Source organism: Lepisosteus oculatus, chromosome 21, assembly GCF_040954835.1.
Source record: "Lepisosteus oculatus isolate fLepOcu1 chromosome 21, fLepOcu1.hap2, whole genome shotgun sequence".
NCBI lineage: Eukaryota > Metazoa > Chordata > Actinopteri > Semionotiformes > Lepisosteidae > Lepisosteus > Lepisosteus oculatus.
This window is the reverse complement of record NC_090716.1, coordinates 8,174,264-8,196,740: the sequence shown is the minus strand read 5'-3', so window position 1 is coordinate 8,196,740 and position 22,477 is coordinate 8,174,264. Positions and strand designations below refer to the sequence as shown.

The 22,477-nt window shown below is 34.8% G+C and overlaps 1 protein-coding gene across 4 annotated transcripts in view; it reads right to left on the bottom strand.

Annotated features, from left to right (window-relative positions):
• LOC107075802 (mucin-3A-like) overlaps positions 1 to 22,477 on the bottom strand; it is a 112,276-nt gene that overhangs the window by 18,501 nt on the left and 71,298 nt on the right. The gene's annotated exons all lie outside the window — the stretch shown is intronic.

The window sequence follows — 22,477 nt, the reverse complement described above, 5'->3', positions numbered from 1 at the left end:
TTTTTATTCCATAGGAGTGGATATCTTTCCCTAAGATTTATGTGTTAATACACTATGAATTTCTTCTAAGTCACAGTTTGAGGCAATTCTCTGCTGAAGCAGTATGGTGAATGTGCACATGTGAGATGAGAAAAGAATAATGGCAAGTAATAATCTTTGAAGCCTTACAAAGAACTGAAAAATGAAGCTTAATTTACATTAATTCAAATAGGGTGAAAAGAAAAAATAAATTATTCTAATTTTGAATTTAGCCCTGCAATTGCATACATTTTTAAAACCTTTGGAAACAGAAGTAAAATGGGTATCTTCAACTATCATAAACAAGGTTTGAGGGTTAATAATTATGTGACATAAAAGTAAATCCATATGTTACCACTGCTTCTAATACATTTTAGAACCACACAGCTGATATTGATCTAAAGAGATATATTCCTCTGGAGTTTATCAGCTGACCTTTCGCAGTCAGCTTGATATATACTTTAAATGTCATGTGTTAGTTGTTAAAACATTTCACATCTGGAATATTTTAAATGTTCTACGGCTCAAACTGAAAATGTCCATGGCTAAGGTAGATTACAGTAAATATAAAGAAAAACTAAAGAGACAAAATTTGTCTCTGGAATACGTTAATTGCATAAATATTCATTTAACTCAATATTTGGTGTAAGGATCTTTCATCAAGTCTTTCTCAAATCTTTTTGGACAAGTCTCCACCAACTTTCCACACTGGCTTGGAGTGCAACTTCTGCCCTTTTCTTTGTGTGATTTGCTCAAGCTCCTGCAGGCGTGGGGATCACATAAGGACAGTAGTCTATAGTCTATAGATTCACAGTAAATTTCAAATCAGGACTCTGACTGGGCCACTCAATGGCCTTTCTTATTCATAAACCATTCTAGTTAAGCTTTGGTCTTAGAATTTGGATCAGCATTCTGCTGAATATTTGTCCTAGTTATAGTCTTAAGCAGGCTGAAATATATTTTCCTCTAATACTTACAGGTACCTGTATTTTGCTCTATACTGTATATTTTCCCCTCAGTCTTGACAAACTTCTCAGATCTCCCGATGAGAAGCAGCGCCATAACATAATAATGCCACCACCAACACACCATGCCACTCAACTGGCTCAGGGACATTTTCTCCCATCTGAGCCATTGAACTATGTTGCTTTTTCAAATTGATTGTTGGCCTCACTGTGGCATGGTTCATGGCATGGTCGAACATGGTAAAATCTTGAATCTTGCTAGAAATTCACTAACTTAAGGACCTTAGAGAGACAAATATATTTATTCTGAAATCATGTGAGTTACTATTATGGCACACAGAGGTGCAATAATAATTGTGTGCATTGTTAAGGTACTGCAGTTCTGTGCACCTGAGTTAATTTAGATTTGCCACAGCAAAGGTTTTGAAAATGTTATCAAGATTTTGCTTTTTTTTCCCATTCATATTAATTATTTACTTCATTCTTTTTGTTTAGTGCTTTGAAAGTGTGGAGCAGGTTCTGTACATAAATATTAGTTGTTACTGCAGTGTCATGGCTGCATGCTGTAAAGCAACAAAATGTGAAAATCATGCCAGTGCTTATGCAAGACTCCATATGTTAAACATTTGTATGCTTAATTTTTCTGGGAATATACTAATGTAAATATTTTTATTTATAATAATACAATATTATTTTTCAGTTATTTGTTAGGTTTTAAAGATTAATACTGGGGTAGAAGCTCAAAAAATCTGATTGATAAAATAAGGTAATACATCATGGGAAATGACAATCTGGAGAAGCAATTAACTGCATGTAATATTTCTGTTATGACTTATGCTGCAGATTTAAAGCACTTTCTACAGAAAATATCACATAACACGCATAGCCTCACAGCTGCAGAAGGACTGAATGAACCTGCATGCTGAGTAATCCTATCTGTTGCACTGCTGGTGTTGTTTCGGTATGTTGTTGTGAAGCAAGAGCTAAGCTCTCAAACAAAGCTCTCAGTTTGTAGGACAATCTACATGATGGTGACCTTTGGGTAAAGATTTAAAGGTCAGTACTGCAGGAGCAATCGGGTTATTTGGGTTATAAATCTGATTTTTATAAGGTTGCTGGGTTCACCCTCTTGGACTGGGGAGAGGTTTAACTCTTGGAGTTAATTTTTTGCACTACATTACGATCAAGAAGAGGCAGCTGAATGGGTTTGTGTACATAACAAGAGTGCCTCATAGGAGGTTCAGACTGTAGCTTTTCTCAGTATGACATACTTGGTGAACACTGCGTAGTAGGCTGTACTTACAAGCTCTCTTAACAAACCCTCTCACAATGAACATTGATTGCACAGCCATACACGATATGAAAATATGATGAAGAGATGATATTCTGAGAGACAAGAATGTTCTTAAAAGAGCACTGGGAAAAAATATGCTTTTCGCCAGTATAAAAAGGCAAGCACAGAAGGGCTGAGCGTTTTACTAAATTGATTTGCTCTTTTTAAATTTTATTTTTTCCCCTGAACTGAGCTTCAGAATCAACGACTAGCTGTCAAGCACACAGTGAACTTCAAGCAAAGAAAGATGAGTCTGAAAATCCAGTGAACCACTCAGGTCAGACCGAAGTGCACATGAAGAAAAAGAAAGACCTTGAGCAGCGATCTCGCCGAAGGAGCACTGAGGCAGCACTGCTGCAACAGCTGGGAAAGGGGCACACTGTGACTTCCATCTGCCGACAGACTGAGAGGCTGGTGATTGTATGAGCACTGAGATGGTTTAATTTCAAGTACAGATCATTTACCGGTAGAAGTGAGAAGGGGAACATGGCTTAAGGCACAGGAGGTAATGAGAAAGTCAACTGCTGCTCTTAGTAATGCATTTCCTTCATGATTCAAGAAACCTACAAGGTCTATATCATTCATGTCCATTGTATTCTCTCTCTGGTAAGTAACACATTTTGCAACACATTTCAACTGTAATGTCAAGACAAGCTTATCTGTTATGGAATTATATGTGGAAGATCTCTTTTTTAGAACCAAAGCAGTGTACTGCTCATTTACATTTTGTTAAAAAACACATTACCATGTATTTGTATCTAACTGTTAATTCCAATCTACAAATAAGCCCAAGACATAATAAAAATACAGTATGTTTACATTTTGGGTTAATCAGAACTTTGTGTGTGTCATTACAAGATGACTTACAGTATATGAAGTAAAATGCATGACTGTGGTGCAATGATTTTGCACAATGACAAAGTCAGCAAGGTGCAGTACTATACTGCAAAGCAATATGATATGATAAGTCACTTTAAGACAGAGATTGCTACAGTCAAGAAATAAATATGCAGGTAGATTATGCTACATTTGCATTTCTAACACTTCTCCAGCACCATTTGTGTGAGAGACTTGATTACTCCAGAAGGTGCACTCAATTCTACTATAGAAAAACATTCTTGTTGTGTAGTTCACTTATACATGAAATATATATAATTTATACCAATAATTACCCACAGATTCCTGTTCTCCACATATTTGGGTAGAAGGACTATTTGGACTGAACCAGTTCATTTTTGCAAATCTTTAATATAAGACTGAAATTAAAGTAAGCGAATGTCATGCTGGTCGTCTTGTTAAAAAGCAGAGAAGCAGCCCATTATGGGATAATAAAACCACTTTCTACAAGTTTCTGGGGTTTAAGAAATCGTATATAAAATGCAATTTCCTCTGCTTTTACTCATTGTTTAAACCAAATAGGAGACAAATGAATACTTCTGGGGAAAACAGAGGTACAGTATGGGACAATTTATCGTAGCAAGGAAACGGAAATAAATGGAAATACTTTTACTTTAATGTCTTCTGCACAAGTACAAAAAAACAAAATTAAAGTAAATGAAGATCGAAGAGCCATCTGCCTAACAGGGCAAGTGCTGTCTTTCTGGAATAAAAGGAGTGGCATAATGTGGGAGAAGCCTCAACAACAGCCAATTGCAATGTTCAATGCAGCATTAGGGCTTTTGCAAGCTTAAGGCAACAATCCAACCACCACAGCAGGTCAGTGCTCAGACATATGCGATTGCTTTATGATGAAAAATGCATGCAACAAAAGAAAGCAAGTTGAATATCAGGACTCCAAGCAAACAACTCCAACACACAACAGTACAGGTCAGCCCATAGTGACTTGCATTAGTCTTAACCACCCATTGCTGAACATCAAAACTGGATTTTGAAAAAAAAGCAACAAAAAATTATATGGACTATTTCAGCCATTTCAATAAAGCATGAATATCTTTAAAGGATTAATGAAACATTGCCCGTGTCATACCCAGTGGCATCAAAAACACGTGGTACTATTGAAGAGAACATAGGAATGCCTGGAATAAGACACTGTTTCTTTTTTAGCTAATGAATCTCACAACACCAATAACCATATGTTTGACCCAAAGGGGTTTACAATTAATGTCAGGAAATGTAAGGGTTTTAAGATGAAAAAACACTTTTTGTTCCAGATTTAATCTCTGAGGGACCTCTAATTAAAAGTCAAATGGTAATTTTCGCTACGGAGTGGATGGGTAAACATGCAAGATTTTATTTTCATACACCTTTTCAAATTCTGCCTTTTTTCATCTGGAAATCTGATGGTTACTTTTTTTTTTTAATTATATACCCTCATTGTAAAAAGAGTAATTTAACCGGTCCGTTGGACTCATGTTGGTAATAATCTGAAATAATTTCTTAATATTGTACTGTTATGTACTGTATGCCCACTGTACTGTAAATGAACTCAATTGCAAAAGTAAACTTTTGCCAAGTAGTAGAATAAAAATACTTTATAATTTTAAGCGAATTTCTAAAAAACGAAAATATTGACATGAAAAGGTTTACCTTTTAAACATTGGGCTTCCAACAAAACTTGAGCAATAAATCTGATTTCAGTGCCATGATCAGAAAAGATCAATCAAGGATTGAGATCTCACCAGTACAAGCAAAGCAGGGAACTCTGCATGTGTACTGTAATTTATTCTACTATCAGTAACAAAATAAAAAAAGATTGTTTAAAAATAGCAGGAGCATGACGATTATTAAAATGAAATAGTTCAGTATACAGAGGAAAACTGCTTGCAATGTAAACACCTATAGGAAACATAACAAGGAGGAAGTGAAGAGCCCAGATACAATCTTTTAATGGCCCTGGAAATCAAATGTTTGTATTTTACAACACCATGGACCACACGGAGCAGTGTCACATTATCTTAAAAATCAATGATTTTACACAGGAAAAATACTACAGGACATGAACGGGGCTGCTGCAGGCGGCCGAGACAGGTAGACCAGTACAGTATGTGTGGCTCTTCCAAAGCCAATGTCCCAGGAGGAAGGCCAGGGACACTGTTGTGAAAGGTGCCAGCCCTTGCATGAGAAGTTATATGGAGTTACTGGGTACTAAGTCAATCCCTAAAAGACATAGCATATTCTGTATGTATTTAAATCTAACCTTGTATTGGAACTCTACTGAATTTGCTCTCTTAAAAATTTGATCTTTATATGAATTTCTCCTGTTGAATCTGGTGAACAACTATTTGCTATTGAATTTTTTGAGATGGTGATATGGTTCATTTGGATGAGGAAATGAGTTTGGTGCAGGACATCCCAAAGACTGACATAGCTCAATCTGTTTTGCTTGGGGATTCTGTTGCTTGTTACAAGCATGCCTCAAAACAAGTGTTAAGTGTTAAGTAATGTTGTTTCTCATTAATTAATGATTTGCTATCAAACAAGGTACCCTGCTGAGTTACAAGAAAAATTATTTAGGTTATAATGATCCAATCCAATTAATAAATCATGATTGTTATAAATATGATGTTGTCCCACTTACTCAGGAAGTTCTACATGGTTCAATGCTGTGAACCTTTACCTTTTAATATTTACATGTTTCTTCTTGGTCAGACTATTGTTTTTTACTGCTATGTTGGTATGTTGTTGAGAATAATTTTGTTGTGGACCAAATTAGTGGACCAGTTATTACTGCTGATGTTTCTGCACTTCACAAGTGTCTGATATTAAGCTATGGACACAACAGATGTTTATGCTAAACTGCGAATGAAGGTATGCTCACAGGCTATCAGCATCATTGGCATTAATACATCAAAGGTCAATATTGTTTAAACTTCCAAAATTTATTTTTTCACTATAGTGTTCAATGTCAAGTATAATTTTACTCCCAGTTTTAAAAGGTTAGCTTGCAGTGGTTTTCTTTCATCTCTTTCTTTTTGCATATGTGTTTTATATGTGTGTTATTGCACAGCACATTTAGATTTTCCAAGTTATTATACCCTCAACATTGCCATTTAGTGTTCACTTCAAAGCCACAGTTAAATAAGGTCAGTATAAACACCTGGCAACCGATTGACATAACTAGGTTGAATTTTTGCCTTCTACAAGTATTTCCTCAAAATCTGTTCTTTTGTAAAAATGTCTCCTTTTTCCCCACTGTTGAGGTCTGCAATATGGGCCATTGTTCTGTACTTAATTAAAATTACCTTTTCCACTGATTTTTATCATACACTCCGTGGAAAAAAGTTTTATCTGGAGTCTTATACAGTAGCTACAAGATATATTAGGGTTATTTTGTCTGTGTGTAAAATCTTAATTAAAACATCTCCAGGGGAATTGAAAAATAAATATTTGAAGGTTTTAAAACAGATTTGTGGTTATCGTTGCCTTGCTTATGCTAATGAGGAGATCAAATGTTGTTGGATGCATTATTCCTAGTGTCAGAAAAGAACTTGCTAGGATAGAGATAGCACTGGTAATATCAGGACTTACTGGGAAAAGCAAAATAGGTCTCTCATAATTTTTGCATCTTCACAGAATGTACAGCTAAAGAAACAGGCAAGGAATGAAACAAATTTGACAACTTTTACCCTTCATTTTGTATGTTCTATATCCTGAATAGTTTTGTGACAAAGGTGAAAAATGATATTCAGCATTGTGCATGTGAATTAATGGTGTGCATCTTCCACAACACAATACCCTGCAGAAAAGTATCTATAAAGTGAATTTAATTAAAATCATAAATTCAGTGCTTTTACGGTTTCTTCTAGCATTGTTTTATAAAGTTATTTCGGATCCCCATATCCCAGGTTCTCTCCAGCTGTTCAGCTTATACATCTCGTTATTAACAATTTCTTGAAAGAGTATCTGCTACATTATTCATAAGTCTTGTGTTTGTGCATAATTATTTCTATAGGCAGCCAAAGAACATGCCAGATAATTGCTCAGAGCATGAGCTGTAGAGGTAGGCCTACTGTAAAAGCAAAAACTGATGAGCAGCATTAATATTTTACACACAATCCTCTTATGCAACATTTTCAGAGGAAAATGTTTCTACCTACCTCATTGCTTGACATCAATTTTGCACGCAGTGGTTAATAATATGTTCTCTCCTTGGTGCAGATGCTATAAAGCTGTATTACACTGCTAACAAAATGTATATGTCTGTTAACTGAACAGGGGAAATTATTCATGTAATGATATTGCAAGGCTATTGTTCATAATCCATTAATATGCTTAATATTTTCTATATAATATTGTTCAAGACCATTAAGCTACAAATTAAATATAAAAAAACAATAACTGAACAATTTTTTGATGATGTCCTTGGAAATTACAGTACAATAATGTATTACTTTATTGGTGAAAGTAAATTGTGCTGCCTTATTTTTTAATGCATAACGGAGGTTTAATAAAAATTGCATTTCTTTGGCTATTCTCATCCAAAATGATTCCATAGTGCTTTATATATAAGTGGGGAACCCACTGAAGTATGGCACTCACCATGGTGATATGTTGGAGTTGTGGGTCAGCAGCCCCATCACAGAGCAGCCCCATCGTAGAGAAGTGAGTAACAGCAATTAAGTGACACAATTGAGGAGGTAAGGTTGGTATTGTACTGTAGGTCAGATATATATTTAGCTAGGACACCAGGGAACACTTACTCTTTTGAACAGTGCCAAGGGATCCTTAATACAGACAGGCATGATCAATACCATGGCACACAGCTCAATACTGATGGGACAAAATACCACTAATATAATAGCTACAGATATTATCACAGGCTGAAATACTGCACAATCTGTCCACACAGAATTCCCAGACTATGTTAGTAACCATACAATTTGCTATCTACAAGAATGAAAGAAGGTTGAGGCCAAAGAGTAATCTCAAAACATGGAAGATCATGATTATTGACACAGAAAAAAAGATTATAGCATCTTCATAAAAATAATACCACCAGTGATTGAAAGTTATACTACAATACAGATCAAACAAACGGTTCTCTACAGTCAACAGGCAATCCTTCACCAGGGGAAGATGGTCTGGCAGACAATGATAGCCACAGCCAACCCAGAGTCAGCTGCTGCACAAAACGTGGGCAGGCAAGACAGCCGGCAAACTGCCGCAGCATCAGAAAAATAATCCAACAGCGGCGATGCATGGAGTGCACAGCACGGAGGCAAATAGTGACCCGCAGGATGCAGCACAAACGTGGCAGGGTGAACAGTGAACCCAGCTGGCGGACAGCAGCGGTATTGGGATCCAGCGGCACATAGCACAGAGACAGGTGACAATCTTAACTAGAGGGGCAAAGGCCTACAGCAGATGGCCAGGACAACAGGGAATCAGGCCGGAGCAGCAGCAACATGGAAGAGGCAAAGAAACGTTCCAGGTACATAAGGCCTGTATTGGACATGCCTGAGCTCACAGGGAGCAGTGTCAAGGAATGAAGGAATGACTGAACTTCTAGAAGAAGTAGTTAATAGTTTATGAGCAAACAAAGAAATATCACAGTGAAAAAACTAAAACCTATGAAGTGCAAATAAAAATGAGTAAAAAGTAATGCTAGTGCTAGTATACTCTCACCACTGAAAGCCGGAAAAGGAGTCTGCTAATGTGTGTATCTTTAAGCATAATGGAACATCTATAGTACAATAACAGCTACAGAACTTGCTTCCAGTTATCCATACAGTACATGTATTTTTATTTTAATGACATTGACAATATATAACATCTGTGTATAAGAAAGAAAGGCTATATTAAAATAGATTGGTAGACAAAACGTCAAAGATTGAAAATAACAATAAAGACCCATAACAGACATTCAGTAGAACCATCCAAGTTGTTCCTGTGCTTACCTAGAGCCTTAAGACTAGGAGCAGTAACAGCTGCAAAACTGCAATATTCAGATGTAAATCATTACAGCAAACACAAATTGAAAAGAATCACACATTTAAATGTTGCTGCACTATGGAGTCTTTCAATGGAAACAATGTCAAAATATGAAACCAGCATCAAAAAGTTTGTTCTAATTTCTGTTGAAGCTGGACTCTAAAAACCCGATTATTAATTAAATCTCATGGGTGCTTCCCTTGAAATGCCCTCCAAGATCAATACTATTTCAATGGGTAATATAAGTGATATTTTATTAAATTACTGTATAATTACTGTATAATTTAATTTCATGACTGTATGCTAATGTTTTTTACAAAAATATGGACAAAAAGGACAAAAAGCCATTCTGACATTTTGGGTTTGTGAATATGGAAGCTGATTACAGAGTCCAAGATAGATACAAGATGAAGAAAAAGTTACTGAATATGACCATGATGTGATTGTTAAGTGAATCTGGATGGTTAAATACAAGATTAAGTGCTAACAACAGAAAGCCAGCTCTTAGAACCATCCTTAGTCTGAAAGAGTTGGTTGGGACACCAGGGTAAAAAATAACCTACTTTATTATACAAAAACAAGACAGCAGGTGCTTTAGGATGACATGTACTATTCTAACAGAATGTGTCTGTTAAGAGTGTCTGCTTTCAAATTGTATGGATTGACAAGCATTACTATAGATTTGTACCACTGCCTGAACATCTGGCTAAAATAAACCTTTAATGACTAAAATAAAAAATCATATTTTGTAAAAATTCACCCTGTTTATAGGGAGAATATAACTCAATACAGTGTGCTCCATTGATAAAAGACAAACCTTTTCTGTTTCTGCAACTCTTACTTTTACATTGGAGTTAGGAACTAGCAACATTACAAGGGGAAGATGGTTATTCACAATGTAACAAAAACTGGTTTCAACACCCCAGCAGATTGACAAAATTAAAAAGCCAAAAAGTGTGCTAAAACATTCAAATGGTACAGTATAGTTAAACGCAGATGTTCAGTTCTGGAAGGCTGGTGTGTCTGCAGTTTTTCTAAATCTCTTTAAAGCACAATCACATGAAGAGCAGAGAGAAGATATTAAATTATGCCAGTTAAGACAGTTGGTGTACCTTGTTAAGAGCTGTGATGGATTGCACACACTGCAAAACACACCAGCACTCTGGGACCAGGTTTGGACACCCCTGCTAGAACGTGACAGATGTTATAATATGTGGAAAATAGGCATTTTCATGTTTTTTTCCAGTCAAACATCCAAGTTTCCAATTAAAAATAAAAGAATATTTCACTTAAGCTAAAAGTATGTTTATGTGTTTTGATATACCCATGAAAATAACCAAGGGGACTTCAAGGATATCTCTTATTACAGGAACATACAGTACCACCGAAACCTTTTACTATTCTCACTTAATTCACTAGAGTGACAGCATATGAAATTGAATAGGCATTTTGTCTCTTCACGCTTTTGAGAAAGTGCAAACAATGGCAAAGCGAGCATTCATGTAATTTCAAGATAGCCCATCGGCTCTTGAAGGGAAACCTTTGTGCTGAAGGTTAAGGGAGAAAAGTGCCGTAGCAATCCTTCACTTCTCTTCTGTCTGCATGACCACAATAATGTTCAAGATTCTGAATGTCCCTTGAGCTGACGTTTTAAGGTGGTTTGTTCATATTAAAAAAGTATTTAATCATATTTTTTTTTAAATTATCAGTAGTATCTATTTGCAAGTATCACTTGGTTGATGGTATCTTTCAGTTCCTCATCTAATTTTCACAACAAAATTAGTTGGCTTTAAATTACGAGACCTCTCAGGGACATTTTCATCCTCTGGTCACAACAAAATAATACAGAAAACACAGAGTAATATCTGTTTTTTATATTGCTGGTGTCTCTTGTTTACTGCCTGTGTGGAATGGTGTTAAAATTCAGACACTGCTCCTAACATTCTTTAAGCAGCAACAGGAGAATTTCTTAGCTGCATAATGATGACAGGAATTACAGGCACAGAACAACAGTGTTAAACTAAGTTAAACACAGTATCAGTTAGCAATAAGTTCAAGTGATCACTGAGATAATAACTCACATTATCATTTAAATATACAAGCTTTATCACTTTCAGTTTAGACATTTGTTAACTATAACAATTCCTTTGCTAAATTTGTGCTTTTTATCCCAAAGGACAAGAACTTTCCATATTTGAGGGTATTCACTTCATATACAGGTACCACTAAAGTGTAGAACCCACCTTGGTGAAGTATAGTGGACTCATTAGTACAACAGCTCAAACAGATAAGTGAGAATTTACTTCACCACTTGTATTAAGGGGAAGCTTTAGAGAGGCCAATTGTACAAAGTGGAATTTAACAAGGACACTGAGGTTAACACTCCTACTTTTACAAACAGTGCTTTAAGTCAGCACCTTGGTATAATGCTTATCCAAAAGATAGTACCCCCTAAAATGCAATGTCTGCCTACTGATAGATTAACTTGAAATTCTGGACCAAAGAGAAGAGTGTCACTCCATATACTGTAACTTAAATATGCACAGTCAAATTAAATAATTAATCAGCACATGTCTCGTGCAGAAATACATTCAAAACTTAATAATAAGAAAGTATTTAACGTGCCCCATCTGCTTTAGCTCCATTAAATTGCAGTTTTGGAAAATTTGTCCGTAACATACTTAGAAAACTCATTGCTGCTTTGTAGCTTTGAGTAGACTGTGACAGGCTCAAAATGCAAAAATGCTATACTGTTTTCCTTATCTAATTCTCACCATCCTGCCTGTAGGTCTCTTAAAACTTTGAAAATGAATACCCATACCTATCTTACAATCTTGTACCTTTTTGAATTACTTTTTTGTACTTCTATTCTTGAAAGAATGTTCTTTAGTATCTTTTTTTTAATGGTGATTTGAAAACAGCTACCTGCATGGTGCATGCCTTTTATGATTTTTTAAAAGGTTTTCTGAGTGTCTGTATTCAAAATTGATGTTCTACTTTCATTGCAACTACACATTCAGTCTCAGCTTACATCAAGAGAAAAAAAAATGTCATCCCAAGAGGTCACCAACCTCATCTTGAACTGAATGCAGTTTATCAGTGTTTGGTGAGGTGCGGAAGTTTATGAGCACATGTGGAATGAATACCAAATGAAGCTAAATAGATACTGTGGCTTCACAGATCAACCCCACAAAACAATGAGCTGGGTAAATGATTTATTTTATATTGGTCACCTTGGTGCACACACTTTCTCTGTATTATTTTTCAAATGAGTTGCAGTAGTACGTAATGTTTATGCTGTGAGCAAGAATGAAAATAATTTAAATGCCGTAAAAGTTCTTAACCTCACACATCATTTGAATCATGAAACGAGAACAGTGCAACCTTTTCTGCCCCTATCCTAAAACAACAGCAGGCCAAGGATTAATATTCCTATCTAATTCAAGCTAAATTTAGAGATGTCAAACCTTTTTGCCAGACTTGGGCTGGCTGAGATGGCTGACGCCAGGTGCCTGTAAAACCACATGATATCAGTGGAGCTGTGTCCACCTCCTGCTGTTATTAAAGAACTGCCGTTTGTGTTCTGGAATTATAGCAGAAAAGAGGCAAGCGACTTAGAGGAGCACATGTTCCCGGAGGGTTTTTGTCTGTCTTTGGCAAGCACGATTTGGCAGTGGTAAACAAGAGTGGTACAACAAATAATTCCAGAGGCGTTAAAAATAAATCACTTGCAATTCTAATCTTTCATCAAAAAAGGAGGTTGTAGCAAAAGGCAATCAAAAATCCAAATAAATAGATTCCTTAGGTTTCTTCATGACCAACCAACCATTTTCTCTCTGTTTTTTCCAATACAGGGTCACAGGGGAGCCAGAGCATATCCCGACAATCTAGGGGTGTAAGGCAGGATACACCCCAGTCCATCACAGAGCAGACCCAGACATGCAAACACTCACACTAGGGCCACTGTTCCCAATTAACCCACTAGGATGTCTTTGAACTGTGGGAAAACAATTGGAGCACCCGGAGGAAATGCACATTAACACAGGGAGAACACGCAAGGTCCATACAGATACTTCCCCAAGTCCGGAATCGAACCCAGTGCCCCAAGACTGTATAGCAGCAATCCTAATCACTCCACAACTGTGCCTTGTTTGAAAAGGATGAAAAAGTAACACTCATGGAAAAGATTAAGAAATAATGTAGCATACAAATACAGTCTCTCCCTTCTGCTTTATCACAGCAATACACAACATAAGCACTGCAGCATTAATGGCTTCACAGCAATCAGGTTCAGTTGTCCATCACTGCGCTATTCCAAAATGGGAAACTAGGTACTGCATTGTTTCTGGAGTAATCCCTAGTTTGGCAGGAAATGATTAGCGTAACGCTCTTATAGTACATGGAGGTTTTGATTTCTAGCAAAGAGCTATAGTACCAGGAATATAATGGCTGCACTTAGTGGATTAAACTACTTATAACACAATTCAGAATGCTGTTGTTTGTGCCCACAGAAAAATGACAGTTCAGATAGTGTATGACATTTTCTACTGTCACCCAGATACAGTATAACATTGTATTTTGACATCTGAAAAATACCAGTAGACCTTAGTTTAGGTTTATCAGTGTTTTACAAATGCCTGAATGAAGAATGATTGAATTCTACAGACAAATATGAGTAACCTAATTAAATTTATGATTCCGCGTTCTCACTCTTTTTTACATTTACATTTTGAACTTTTGCTTATGAATATGACAAAACACATCTCACAGGCATTCTAACCGGGGGCAGAAACTGGCTTGTTCAGGCACTTTTGCAGAATTTCTGAAGTTCATCACAAAGTTCAATTCAGAATCTGAAAAAGAACCTAGAATTTTAATCTGTTGAAGTAGCTGTTACAGTATGTCAGTAATGACATTTAAATCTTCTCAGTAATGCAATTATAAAACTGTTCAAATGGGCAGCTTCTACTTGACCAAATGTCACGAAGGACACATGAGATGAAATTGTCCGTGCAGGATGTGCTCAGCCATTTTATTACTTACACTACAACACCTGAGCAGCTCTTTATTTCTTAAAGACATTCTAGCATAATTATACCAAGTATTGTATTCATCTATTAGTTTCTGCAAAATCCAGTAATTATCCTGGCAGTGCAGAACCTATGAAACTATTCAGGTCAAAACATCCTGCTATTTTTAACATGCAGAAAAGTTCCCATGGTAACCATAACAACCTTTACAATAAAGAACCTAAACTGTGCTGAACATTTTGACTTTGATGAACTATATGATCTTGAGGTATTGTAAAGTAAACTTTCCAGGAAAGCACAAGTTTTTCTGAATCACAAAATGTTTTTTTAGTTTACATTAACAATTTCTTTAGCAATTAAAGACAAAGAGAAATAATGTAAAATGATTTTTCATCAATACTAAACAGCAATTATTTTGATTATTGGCAGGTGCCACTTTAATTAATTTGGAACAGTTTCACATCAAGTTCAGTGTAAGGTAAATTAAGACTTCACAATTTGTGAACAGAAATCAAGATCAGAGAAAATGTTAGAGGAAATTATTACTAGCAAGGATATCTGAAAATAAATTTGTAAACAGCAAATCAAACATTCTTGTTAATGTTGTATGATACAATGTAAAATGTATATTTCAATATTAAAGACAAAACTCCTGCTTTGCTAATTAGGGTGGCATAAGTACTGGATCATAATGATTCAGAGTTAAATGATTTGTTCCATCAGATATATCTTCCAGATGACTACTGTATTTTGCATTTGTTTGGTTGGCAATTTTGAAAGATGACATTCTTGCATAGATCATTAGTTTATCATTAGCATCGTGATGGTAGAAAGTTCTAGGAACTGACATGTTATGAAAGCTTTCCTGGTATAAAGGAGACAAACAAATTCAGAGCACATGTTGCCAATAAATAGTGAACAACTTCTAATCAAAAGTAGACAAATTTCAATCTTCTTGTCAACACTGTGTTTGTACTTATCTTATTATCAGCTTTCTCTACGTTTGTGCACCAAGCCTGTTGAAATTAAAATCTGCAGTATTCATTTTGTGCTAGAATCCCTTCTGCATGTCATTTTCACATAGCAATATCACCCCAGCTTTTATGTTGCAGAATGTGTAGTTATGTGGTTCCAGTTGTAGTGATAAGGTTTAATAAGTGGAATCAATTAAAAGTTACAGGATATTTCAGTGCTCTGTGAAAAGATGACACTTTATTCCCCACATACTTTACCTCAGCAATCGTTCTTTAAAAAGATCACTTTAATGATTTTTCCAGTAGCATTTAAACACTATATAATTAAATTGCTTGCCTGCTGGATAAAAAGGGCCACACGTTTTTAAATCCAGCCTAAGTAACTTCTCATAATCCTACAGGTTTCAAACTAAGAAACCAATAAGGCAATTAAATTTTCACTTTATCTGTAGTCCTTCAGAAAGCTTACTATAAATCTCTTATTGAAATTCTTTTATATGTCAGTCAGTTTGAAAACTGGTTATTTAACCTAATCTGTCTTGTAGGGGATGTGTGTCAAAGCTGAATTGTAAATGGTTGGGAAACTTCATGTTATACTTCATAGATCTGTCTTAAGCATTATTCTAATTGAATAAGTCAGAAATGTCCGTGAAGGGATTTATTTTAAGTAGGAAGTTGTATTAAGAAACATTTTCTCCTCTCATTTCTTTGTAATCTTTTAGCTGAGCTTTTGGAAAGGGAATCTGTCCATTACACTATGGTTTTAATTACAATACGTACAGTATGAAGAAACGCAAACCTACTGTAAAAACAAATGGAAAAAGTATAATCCACAAACTATTAAAATACATTTTTAATAAAAAATAATTTATACAGAACTTAATATCTCTTAATACCGTATGTCTAACTTAATATAATATAAATATAAGAATTTAAACAAATAATGTTACAATTTTAACATGCATGTACAGTACAGTATGTGCTTGAAATACCTTTTTAATACCTCCCTGTTTTTCACTGCAAAACAATTAAACTGTTCATAAAGCAGATTTGTACCAGTCAGTGGGTTTAAATGTGCTAGTGATATTGTACGGACCTAATACCCCCTTTGCTGTGGATTCCAGATCTGTTCTGATGCATTTATGCATGGCCATGTTAACTTAACTGATAGTGAGATAAATGTATGTTGCCTAACAAATTTATCACTCTGAGGATAATTAAGAAGAGCTTTATATCAGCTCCTGTGTGATTATGTCCAATTAATGAAACTATTATTAAAGTGGTTAAATGTGTCAAGAAAATTAGTCGCAGATGTTATAATGTTTTGATTCCAGTCTTATTCACAAGATCTCTCATTAGGACATCTTAAAATGTAATATGTACTTATAAATTATTTAAAATAAATGTCATTACATTGAGCAAACACATAAGGGTCACCATTATTCTCATTTACAGGTTATGTTTCTAAATAGGCACTTTTAGGCTATTTATCAAGTCATAGAAATATTTCATGGCAGTGGCACTTTGTGTCATCAATATCATCAAATATGATCCTTTTTGCCAAGTACATAAAGCCATTGGCTTCAATGGAGAAGACGTCTACACCTGTTTCACTTGGAATTATGTACAGGTAGGTTGAAGCTTTTTAGAGGTTAATTGAAAGAATGGATGACCACATTTGTGAATAATAAAATATGTTTCTCAAATCTTTATCCAAAAACCCTTAGCAATATGGTAGAAAGTTACCATGATGGTGCCATAATGGGGCCTCTGTTGTAGTGTTTAACAATCATACATATTGAATATATTGTCAAGAAAATTAAAATAACACATGTACAAGAAAATAAGTTAGTAGCTGTATTTTATATTAAATTAGATCAAATAAAATACATCATTCTCTTTATCGTAGCAAATCATAATAAATGTTGCTAGGTAGGATAGGCCAATACATATATAAATACTGTATATGAGATAGTACTGTAGGTATGGAAATATATCTTTTTAAAAGTAATGCTCTCATCAATTATTACTGCTGTATTTCACACTCAGATTAGAAAATATATTTTTAGTAAACACTAACATTTTCTTAAATTTCTATCAACATTACTTGTTCATCCTGAGTCCAGATGGTTGCAGTTTTCATAATGTCAATTTTGAACCATTTATTTACCAGAAGTGACAGAATAATGTGACACATATCAGTGAGATTATTGCCTGGAATGTTTCAATAGGAATTGGACTGCTTTCTACTCTGACAGATTGTGTTGCCAGGCAGTTGCTAGAGCATTAACAATTGGTTGCCATGGGTGTTACATCTATGCAGGATATGGTCACAAGGCATAAAAACTGTCAGAAGATTATCTTATGTTAGGGTATAAACAGGAGCCTTAATAATCTTAATAATGTCCCTTCTTGATAAAATGTAAATCAAATTAAATTATCTTCCTCCTTCTTCAGCACAATCATTTTCTTAATTAGTAATGCAATTATGACCGTCTTGTATACGGTATGTTTTCTTGTTTGCATACGATCATGCTAAGCTTCAATTGTATACATATCAAATTTTAAAAATTGCTAATTCTACACTTATATACTGAGGGAATTATTCTTAATTCAGGTATAAGTCTTTTATATTTTAAACACTTGTGTCTTGAAACTTTCCACTCCAGCAGTTCTGAAAGTATGTACAGTAGTTCTGCTTTTGTCTATATATGCTGAATTGTCAACGTATGTTATGTTGCAAGGCATGACTGCCATATGTTCTTGGCAGAGTTACAAAAACGAAGAGGAACTTGCTTGATGCTCTTCACGTGCACAGTTAATGTCAAATCCCTTTTATGGACAGGTTTTACAGACCTTACTGTATAAAAAGACTACTCTTTGTAATTCTTTTTTGAGTCTGGCCTGCAAGAGTTAAGATCCCATATGCATACAGTATGTAAGAAAAAAGAGTTCTGCTACACTGAAACTGGAATTGTTGTCATTTGTTAGACACAACAGTTTATACATATCTCTGATGTGCAGAAAAAGCTTTCCAGTATGCCTCTAATGAACAGTGTTTATTTTATGTTGGTATGACTTGTGAGTATGTTTAAAGAACTTGAGAACCATAAAGAAAAGCTTCATGGCTCCTGCAAATAAGACAAAATAGACATAACAAAGATACTTATCTTGACAAATGCTACCTTAGCATTCCTCTTCACAATGTGTTAAAATAAGGTGCTGTATTTCTCCAGAACAAAGTGAACACCAGATTGAAAATGTCGGTTGTTCGGGGAAGCTCTAAAAAAGTATTTAAAGTTCAAATAAAGATATAAAATGTGGACATCTCAGACAGAATGACACAAATCTAAAAATGTTGTTAAATTTAAAGACATGTTTAAATCCTTCAAGAAACAACATGAAACCACTTCTAACTGGAATCAACAATTCAGTCTCAACATTCAGAGCTATTACATAGGAGCATCCGGCCGTGCGTCTTATATTACATTTCACTAAGATTTAACCTGTTCTTTTGACACCAAAAAGAGTAGAAGGTGTTCTACTCTTGTATACTGTAAAAAAGACATGCAGAGTAATTACAAATGGTTCTGGATTATTTATTTCGTTTTTAGTTTCCTTGCATTACAAGAAGGGATGTTTTTCAATGTGCCCAAGTTGTTTTCTTAAATGATTTCAATATATACTGCTGTGAAAGTTCAACTATAATTAGAAGAGTGGCACTACAGCACTTACTGAAAAGAACCTGGGAATACAGGAATACATAAAACTTTAATTTGTTCTAATTTAATGATTTTGCAATTAAGCACATAGGCTATGTTTCACAAGAAAGATAAATGTATGCAGTGCTGTAGCACTAATAATATTAAGGAAACCATTAGATCACAGTTATTCTGACCATAATTCAGGAATTTTGTGTATATTTCTGTATATTCCTTAGGCAATATCAAAGTTGTATTCTCAAAATCTGAAAGGTGAGAGGCACAAAGGCTTAAGCGAAGGACAAAAAAAAGAAAACAAATGTTAAATTTCCAAAAGGCATCATTTATGTCTAACCAGCTTTGTAATTACAGTAATTATATTCCTTTGAAGTTATCATAATTCTACGGACCTAACATATTTTTAAATCCTTTGAAATGTGGGAAGTATTTTAATGCATTAAAGTGCTACGACTGAATTTTTGTTCAGACCTGTTTTTAACCTACTATTGTTATTAATTGTCTTAATATATAATATAATTTATCAACTATGCTTTGTGAGACTGAGGAATTATTATGCACTTAGCCATCTTACTGTAACTATAATCATCAGCAATTAAATCCTATGGATCTAACACCCTAAATCTTGAAATGTTGCATATGGAGTACTGTATTTTGAGTGGTTACACAAACAGATAAACACAAGATCCTATCACACTTCACAAATTAAAGGCTTCACTTGAATATCAAAGGTTTAGACATTATAATTAATGTGTAATGGTTACACCACTGCAGTAATCAGGTTTTACATGACTGTGCTTGATTGTCAGACCATTTGTAAAGGCAGTTCAATTAAAAAGTTCAACAGCTAAATATGAAGAGTCCTGTCACATGTAGTTGACTGTAATGCATGTAAAACAGTGCAATGAAGCTCAGCATAAATTAAGACAGCAGATGTTTGTTTATACTTAGATTCTTGACGGCTATCAAATTCAAATACCAAATTACCATCTCCAAAAGTGTGATGAAAATCCCTGAGGTCTCCTTCTTTCAGTACTGCTGTACTGCACAAAGTTCTTTGATGAGGATACCTTGTAGATCATTTCTGCAAGGGAAACCTTTTATATTTCTAAACTGCAATAGAGTTCCCAGCTGGGCTTGGTAAAAGAAAAATACGGGAAACAAATTACATTTCAGGCCATGTGAAGAAAAAATCTACTCAAGCTGTCAACTGTGGTACATGTGTTAATGATATGAAAATTCTTATATTCTCATATTGCCTTGGAGAACTTAAAAAAACAGAAGAGTACAGAAACCATAGACAGTATTCTTATAGCACACTAACAAGAAATCTAAGAAGAAATGTATTTGGTATTCCACAAAAGATGGACTGCACAGTTTAAAAACAAATAGAGAGAGCAAGCTGTACAGCAGGGTGTTCAAAGATCTCCACACCAAATCCGTTCTTGCGGAGTAAATGTCAACCCATTGAATTTCTAAGAAGTTTCTTAGAATTTCTAAGAGTTCCTTGTCCTTGAATTTTATTTTCATTATGCTTTACAACTGATATTGGTCAGGAGAATTTTGAGAACTGAGACTCCTCAAAAAGGCAATTAGACTCTATTAAAAGCTAATAAAAGCATGTTATGTATAATATATTAGTTAGTTTTAACAATTCAGATGTGTGACTCTTAAATTTCTTCAAAAACTGCTAAAAGGTTTTCTGATAACTAAGTCATTCTAACAGATCTATAAAAACATCCACCCATTGTCCGTTTCCAACCACTTGATCCATTTCAGTGTCGTGTGGGACCCGGAGCCTGTTCTGGCACAAGGCAGAGTACATCCGATTGATGCCCCTTATAAAAACACCATAAACAGAAACTTGCCATATTCCTACTGTACACTAGCATAATAATTCTATTAGAAACTGTTCAAAGCTAATAAGGACAGAAATGAAAAAGAAAATGTTGCATTTCTTAGTTTAGACACACTAATAAAAGTTATAATGTATTTCCTTTTCATTACTCAAACATTTCTCCACATGAAAACAGACATTTTCTTAGCGCTCATTCACATAGTATCATATACAGCTTTACCGTTTCCGGTTTGTTTCAGACTCATCTGCCACAGCATCAAAATGACTGAAGAGTGTCCTGACTACAAATCATTTAGGAAACTACATTTTAGCTTGCTGTTGTGTCACAGTGTACCTTAATTCCTGATATTCCAAAGATGTAGTCCAATATCTAAGTTAAGCAATCAATTAAATGGCTGACAAACGATGTGTATGCACAGCTCATTGTCAAAATTTGTCATATGCAGTTATCCATTAAATACATTATCTTGCCTCAGAGTTCCTATTTCTGTAAAAACAGGACAGCCATGCCACCATTATTCAAAGCCGTTACATACCACATAACTTAATATTGCATTCACCATCTCTTCGACTACTGTAATTGCATCAACTTTTTTTCAAAACTCTTGAGCATTATTATTTACCAACTATCTTTTGAACATTTTGTATAAGTTGCTGTGGTTGTTGTTCGAATAAACATTTTCTATTGTGCTTCCTTAATTAAACAGTTCTCCAAACTCACACAAATGTGTCACAGCAACAGAAATCACTTACTGTACATTCATTATGTATTGACTTGATCACCATTTATTTTAAACTCCAGAGTAGCTGCAGAAGTGACAAGGCGTGGAAAAAACTTTTAGAAAATGTATGAAGTTTTTTTCCAAGGCTGCTGTGCAATAAAACTATATTAATTAAGACAGAATTATTGTGTTTTAAGGTTGTTTACAATAAAATATATTGTATGAACACTTCTATATACAGTATAGTATAAAAACAAGAGTTTTGGAAGTGTGCTGTTATTTGCTTCAGATTAAGGGAAAAAGATTGCTATGCTACAGTAAGTTACTTACAGTATAACATTTGTGTTCCAGCATGAAACTGCACTGCATTAAGTAACAGACTTCCTAACATCTTTTAAAGAATGTGAGGAGGCTCTGCTGTACTTTTGATATATAATCCCTGTGATAATTCTGCGATAGCTCAATGCATTAATTATTGCCATTCTCTGTAATTTCATTTAAAAATAAGGCTCCTACACTGTCTTGAACATTGTCAAGGTTGATTACATATGATAATTCCAATCAGTAAATAATTACTTTTTCCCTGCAGTATATCCCAACTGGAATTGTATTCAAGCACAGAATAACTACCTCCATTCTTAAAGCAGAAAGTCAGGTTATGAAAACAGATCACACAGAGTGTGTGCTGTCTAACATTATCTATTTCCAACTTATTTAGCATTATATCAAGTATGTATCAGACTCCTATATATATCGAGCACCAGTGGAGAATAAGATTTGCCCACAGATATGGTAAAAGTAGAAAATCCTTTCACCAAGAGCCCCATCATTTAATATAGGACATAAAAAAATCGTGAATTAAAAGTACTAGTTTTTAAATGTGTCAGTTGCAACACAATTAAAGTATCCCCAAAGTAACATTTGATTAAAAAAAGTACCAAATTTATTGTGTCTGTCTAGGTGCTAT